This window comes from Tupaia chinensis, unplaced genomic scaffold, assembly GCF_000334495.1.
Source record: "Tupaia chinensis unplaced genomic scaffold, TupChi_1.0 Scaffold000232_1, whole genome shotgun sequence".
NCBI classification, from domain to species: Eukaryota; Metazoa; Chordata; class Mammalia; order Scandentia; family Tupaiidae; genus Tupaia; species Tupaia belangeri.
In genome coordinates this window covers 3,403,217-3,410,083 of record NW_006159708.1, presented here as the reverse complement: position 1 = coordinate 3,410,083, position 6,867 = coordinate 3,403,217, and the positions used below count along the sequence as shown (strand labels likewise).

The following is a 6,867-nucleotide window of genomic DNA, read 5'->3' as shown; positions in this document are numbered from 1 at the left end:
AAAGAGAGAAGAGAGAGGTGGAAATGTGGTTATTGAAAGAAGGAGGAAGAAAGCATAGGGACGGACCATCTCTTCCCCAATAAGTGTTCCAACTCCTATACCTGCCACCCAATAAACCAGGCCAACTACCTCAAACTGTACCCTCTGCTCATGGCCTTGACCATGGCTGGGATGCACAGGCCAAATTCCTCTCTGAGTGGATTCTCTCCTTCTAGGAGAGGCAGATTATGGCCCTTTTCCTCCCATTTTCCCCTCCATCTCTGGCCCAGTAGACAGTCTAAAAGAAACTACCCACAGACTACAAACCAAACCTCTCCAGGCCCAACCCCCTAGACCCACTCAGGCTCCTCTCATTTCATCATCCTCACAGCTCAGCCTCATGTAAAAACATTCAGCTAGAGCTGCATTTGCTCCAGCCCATGGGTACCTCCGGTGTTGCCTGTCTTGGAGGCTAAATCACTTCTCTCAATACTCTCCAATACAGGAAGAGCAATTATTGCAGATTTCTCCACTTTGCTCCTTGGGAGCAACTTCTTGTAAATGAGAGAAGATTAGAACCTTTGGCTGAGAGAGGCAGGGTGGGGAAGGATTACCCATCTATGCCCTTTCTATTGAACTCCATCCACGTTGTCCTGGAAAATGAAGCAGCAGACTGCCATGAGCAGCACTTTCCACCTTCAACCTCCACAGACAGGTCTGAATCACTGGCTCCTCTAGCCTGGGCTTCACTGTATGGGCAGCTACCTCTGAAGGAAGCTATAGCAGCAATGCACTGCCCTTCCCTGGCTGCTGCAACACTTTTTAGAAAGCAATAAGAAGGAAAGGGTTGGGTCTAGTAAAATCATGCAGCTACAGACTTGAGAAAAATCTCTCTAGCTTTCTCAACCTTCTCTTCCTTCTCTTCACAAGTTTAAAAGAAGAGTTCCTGGTCATATCTTCTATTTGCATCCAGATATTTACTTGCCCTAGAATTAAAGGGCAGGGATGCCCCTTGGCGGTTGGATCCACCAGCAAGCTATCCATCGCCTTCCGTGAATTAATATTTAGCTCACATTATCAGTGTACTATGTGCTACACATACATTGTGTGCGTAATCCTTAGCATCCCTATTGTAGGAAAGAGAGGAGACTCGAGCAGTCCAGTGCCCTCTATTAATTAGTGCACTACAAAGTAGCAGGGTGAGATTGCAGTCTAGACCCCTAACCTCACAGTTCATGTGTTTGCTCCACACCAAGCTGGCAGCAAGCATTTTTCCATCCCAAGTAAACTGCAGGGCACTCGTCAGAAGGAGGGAAACAGCCTTCGAGGGACATAGAAGATGAGACACACAACTGTCTTACGATGCTGATTCCTCCTCTTGCTCAAGGAATGCTGAGGGATCTTGGCTAATTTTCAGAGAATAAGACTTCTAGTGACCACCATTTGGTGATAATGGTGTCTTCTGATTATCTCCTCCAGAGAAGCAAATGTACTCTTTTTCACTATCCCTCTCAGGTCTGGTCTCATTTAAGGGCATAAACTTTGTCCTGACCCAAAGAGGACCACAGAATCACCTGGGCCACCAACTGTAGGACGCACTGTATCCCTGCCCACACTCGGTCCTGTGCCCAGGAGTATGGCAGGTTCCACGCCCACAGCAGCATGACTGGGTGAGGCCAGGAATGCAGGATCGCTGCGAGGCAGAGCTTCAGTCCAGGTGGCAGCCTCTCAGTAGGGAAACTGGCATCACTTTCATCTGGTGTCGTGAGACATATGGTTTAAATATTTTAGAGCCTTGAGTCATTCCACAATTGACTCAGATGTGTTTCCGATGAGGTCTGAGACAGCCTGCAGGGCCTGCAGTGGACTTTCTGAGTCACGTCTCGTGAGCACAGGCGACGGACTAGGCAACCTGCCCTAGGAAGCAGATCTAACTGACACCTGCAGGACCCTCAGTCTGAAAGACGCTCTACTTAAAAATCCTGCAAATCAAAGAACAAGCCAATTTCCCAGGAAGTAATCAGTTGAGGTGGCCTAAACCATAAAGTGCCTTCTGGTTTCCCCAATCTCTGGTTTTCTATTGTGAGAAAACGAAACAAAATCAGAGACACTTTTCCCAAAGAAGGAAGATAGCCATCATGGGGCCATGGCATTTCATGCGTGCCAGGGTTGACCTGCGGTGTAAGGAGAGAGGACAATTGAGCTTCCCCATGACTTCCTAAAGAGATTCCCAGCGATAGAGGGATTCAGGCCACCAGTTCCGGGTGGCCACTAAAGGCTGACAGGTGTATGGAATGTTGAGGAGAGCCAGGGCCTCTGAATCCTTACTAAGCCGGCTGCATTGTTCATTAAGAAATGGGCTCCAGCAGGGGCATTTCCCCAAATTTCAGGCAGAAAACGAAACCACAAACCCCTTGAAGCTCTGGCAGCCCAGATCTAGCTGGGTCTGTCCCAAGGGCCAGTGCCCTGAGATACATATCATATCTTTATTATATAAATGTCATCTCTTCAAGTGCAGACTAGGATTCTGGTCTATACTTTTTATTCTACTGGGATACAACTGAGTCTGTACCTTTGTGCCTGAGCTGCAGGTGGACAGCAAGGCAGGCGTATAGGAGACTGACTTGGGTAGTAGCCAGGGAGGAGTTACCTGAACTTGTCTGCTCTAATCCCCTTCTCTGTCCTTTCCGTTTCTGTGATTGGTTGGTTGGGAGACCAGTTGGTCAGTTGGTAATTTTGTTTACTTTTTCATCCTCTTCATGGTGATTGATGTTTCCCATTTCCTTATTTCTATCTATTCTTTTCACCACTCCATGGAAAACAAATTTACTCAAGTAAATCCCTGCCCTAAACTCAACTCCTTAAATTAATACTCTTCACAAAAACTTTCACGAAAAAGTATAATTGAATATAAACCAGTTTAGAGAAATTCAACTCCCCACAAAACCTTGGGAGTGTGCGGACACCATCCAAAGAGAATGGGATAGGTAATAATATTGATTTGAACACCTAATAGCAAGCCAGAGGAAATCCTTCCCTAGAATCAGGCAATGGCAATTTGGAGATCGTGCAGGACCAACTTGGTCAGCAAGAAAAAGCTTCATAGCAGTCTGAAGGTAACTAAATAGTTGCTGTCCTAGCATGAACTGAAACTTACCAGAAAAGACAGGGAAAGAAAAACTTTACAATAAGCCCTAAAAATATCCAGTACCTAAGAATAAATCTAACAAAAATGACTAAGAGCTCTACAGAGTAAACTATACAATTATATAGAATAGAATTAAAGAGAAACTAATAGCTGGAGAGAAATAACATATTCATAAACCAAAAGACTCAAGATTACTAGGGTGTCATTTCATTTCAAACTGACCCCTAGATTCAGTACATTTCCACTTAAAGGCCCGAATTGAACTTTATGCAAAGTGAGAATGGAGGGAGAAAAGGGACACACACAGCAAACCCTCAAAGCCCAATAGGGTGCACCTGGGTGGGCCCAGGGCCTCAGCCTTCGGGCGGCTTGGACATCACCAAGGAGGGAACGGGCAGGAAGCTGGTAAGGAAGCAGGGTCGGTCACAGATACTCCATGTCACCTACAGCTTTTGGTGCTGGGGGGGGTCAGTGGTGTCACTTAGTTGCTGTTGACAGCGTCACAAACAGCAGGGACAACCAAGGGGGCAAAGCTACACCAGAGGCTATAACAAGGCTCAGCTGCAAGCTTCTCCCTGCAGGAGCGTTCGCCCGGGAAGCTGGCAGTTCACTCAGGCAGAAAGCTCCTAGCTGCTCTTCTCCCCCGAGGCTCCCCCAGGGGTCGTGGAAGGGTACAGAGGGTGCAGCAGCAAGGACTGCTACTCTGGAGTTGCCTCACCACCCTGGCTGGAGGCATCCCTATTGGGCCGCTACATCTTAGTCTTCCCTAAGGGGAGTCACAGAGGGGATTGGACCCTGGCAGCTCTCTGTGACCAAAGCCCTGGCCTCCTTTTTTCAGCCTTCTCCTACCTTAAGAATAGTCCAGAAGGAGAATGGACCGAAGCAAAAACACTCATTGGCCCTCCTGCCCAGGCTTTCTTGAATAAGGGCAACTAAAGCCTCAGAGCTCAGTTCCTTGTCGCAAGGCAAATTAGAACCCAAAGGTGTTTCAAACCCAGGGATAAAGCAAAGCCCCTAGGCCATTACTATCTAGTGGGACACACCGTGATAATGAAAATGTCCCACATGTGCCATCTGTAAGATGGCCACTAACCTCCCACGGCCACTGGACAGTACAGTGTGGCTAGTGCGGCCGAGGGATGCCTTTAAATGGTATTTATGTTCGTTGATTTCAATTTACCCTGACACTGCAGCGCTGGCGCTTCTGCGGGAGCAGCACAGCTGCGGACCCTGTTTGCTTCCCTGCCACGCCCTGGTTCCTGTCTGCTCTGGCTTCTCCAGTCCAGCTGCTCCAGCTTCTGGAAGCCAGATGGTCTATCTCACCCTCCCTAGCCTCTCTCCATCTGGTGGTTTTCTGCCAGAAATCGACTCTTTCATAGCGGAGCCCTTTGACAGGGTAAGGCGGTCTCGCCCTGGGATTCTCTTAGTGCAGTTTCCTCCTGACGGTCACTTCCCCAAGTCACCGGCATCCCCCAAGTCCTTGGCAAGTGCCGAGGCCTTTTCCTTGCAGACCCTTTCCCACCCAGTTCCTGAGCGGGCCATAATGAAGGCTGTAAGTGCCTTGGGGGCTCCACGCTCTCAGCTATGGTCTGGAATTCATCGTGCTGCCAAGTGTCCCTGGGCTGTTTGGGGGGTACCCTTTTTCCAGGACTACTGGACTCTGCTAGGTGTCCTGGTTAGCCTTTAGTGCCCCAGGGATACTGAAATCTGAAGCTCTAATCCTCAACCTGGTTCTTCCTGCCCCTTCTCCTGGGGTACAGAACCTCATCCTTATACTCCTATGGCAGCCTGAAACTCTTGCTGCCTAATGGCCTCGATGCCACTTTCAAAGTGCGATGGCAGGGCCAGTAGGTGGCATGGTGGCTTAAGGACACTGGACTCCCACATGGCTGACCGCAGTTCAAGTCCTGGACCTGGCACTTGCCAGGAGGCTCTCAAATAACCCCCTTACTGGTCAGCACCACGGAGCTGAGCCAAGGCCAGCCCTCTGGATGTCTTAAAAACCTCTGAGCCTAAGTGGGGGTGTTGCTGGCCTTGGCCTTGCCGTGCCCAGAGGTAGCCTTCCTCCTGCACCCAAGTGAGCCTACATGGTTCAGGAGCTAAGGCTTCCAGAGACTTCCAGGGAAGTTTTCATCTTTGTTCTTAGGAATAGTCTGTGCTCTTGGGAATGACTATCAGCTCGACCTAGGTGGGCCAGCCCCTGCAAGATGACGTGTATTTGGGAATACCCTGAGGGTGCGGTCAAGGTGGAAAGGGCCATAACCAGCTAACCTCTTCCCCTTGGGCTGAGACAGAGGAGGGCTGAGTTAGGGTCTAGTCCACACCTGCACAGGCAGAGGGAAGAACAGAATGGGGAGGTGGGTGCCCAGGGAGCACTAGGGACAGAACTGGCTTCAGCAGAGAAACTCAGCAACCCGATCTCTTGGTCCACTGTCAGTTCTGTCCATATCTAGAACCTTCTTTCTCTAAAGGTCTAGCAACTGATTTCCCTTTATAAAGGCCTTTCCTCACCTACCCCGCGGTGCTAGGGTCCACATTCTCCAGCCAGCTTGGGCTCTCCAGGGACATTCATGCCAATACAGTTGCAAGGGGTCTTCCGAAGCCAGGATTCATCCATTCAGGTGTGGACTCTCTTAGATTCCTTGCCCCCTGAAGAGTGCTGCCCCAGCAAAGGGACCAGGCTTCTGGCAGGTGGAGAAACTGGGGAGGAGGGGGCAACCACACTCAACAACTCAAGCCCCAAGTCAAGCAGATTTACATGTCTGACCTAGGGAAGGGAAACCATGATTACCAGCTGTGAGCCAGGCCTAGTTTGCCAACTCAGGCCAAGATACAGTTTGGACTTAGTAAGACATGCTCTTTGTCCCCCACGGAGACAAGCAGAGGACACATCGAAGGCTAGGCTTCGAAGTGTTGCCAGCTATAATAGCCTTAGGGAAGAAGTGGGGAGCTGCTGGTCAGCTCAGGAGGGGTCCAGAAGTGCCACCAGGATACACTCCTTAGGAGCCCCAGGGCTGCCTGTCAGATGCAATGAGAAAGCCCACAGTCTAAGAACTTCTCTAAAGCACCAGTGCAACAAGGATAGGCTGGAAGGACCCTGCAGGTCATTCCAGCCGGTCTAGGCCAGGCCTGCTCCGGGTGACAGGCTCCGGTTTCCACATGCTCTTCCAGGGGCGAGAAACCTCAGGACTCTTTATAGACCATTGAAGAACCAGGATAACTAAGGGCAAGGTGAGACGACCAGCAGGAAAGTAGAAATCTGACCACTTCCTCATTTTGAAAGCTGAGAATCTCCAGGAAACTTGTTTTTAAAAAGGATGATGTTGCCAGTTGAAATTTACTTTCTTTCCTACTTGACCTTTGCCTCTAATTGTATCAATGGCGAGTCCTTTTCCTTCTGCCAACAATTAGCCATGTATTTTTGGATGGTTGTAATAGTTTTGTGAGGCTTTAGATTTTACAAAGCAAATTTCACTTTATTTCTTTGCTTAATAATCTGCTACCCCATATTCCACCTAGAGATAAGACTCTGGCAGACTGAGAGTTGGGAAGCCTAGGTCCCACCTCGGCATCCTCTGGAATGAGCTGCTGCTGGGTGGAGGAACAGGAAACTCACTCAAGAACTTGCTCCTTCCATGTCCCGTAAAATCGGAAGGCTGGCCTAACAGACCACTCTGAGATGGAGTGAGGTCGTGTCTGCAGAGCACCCGAGGGTTCCAGACGGTGCCATCCAGCAGGAA

General features: G+C 49.5%; 1 protein-coding gene across 1 annotated transcript in view; it reads left to right on the top strand.

Annotated features, from left to right (window-relative positions):
- CACNA1C (calcium voltage-gated channel subunit alpha1 C) overlaps window positions 1-6,867 on the top strand; it is a 116,591-nt gene that overhangs the window by 15,062 nt on the left and 94,662 nt on the right. The gene's annotated exons all lie outside the window — the stretch shown is intronic.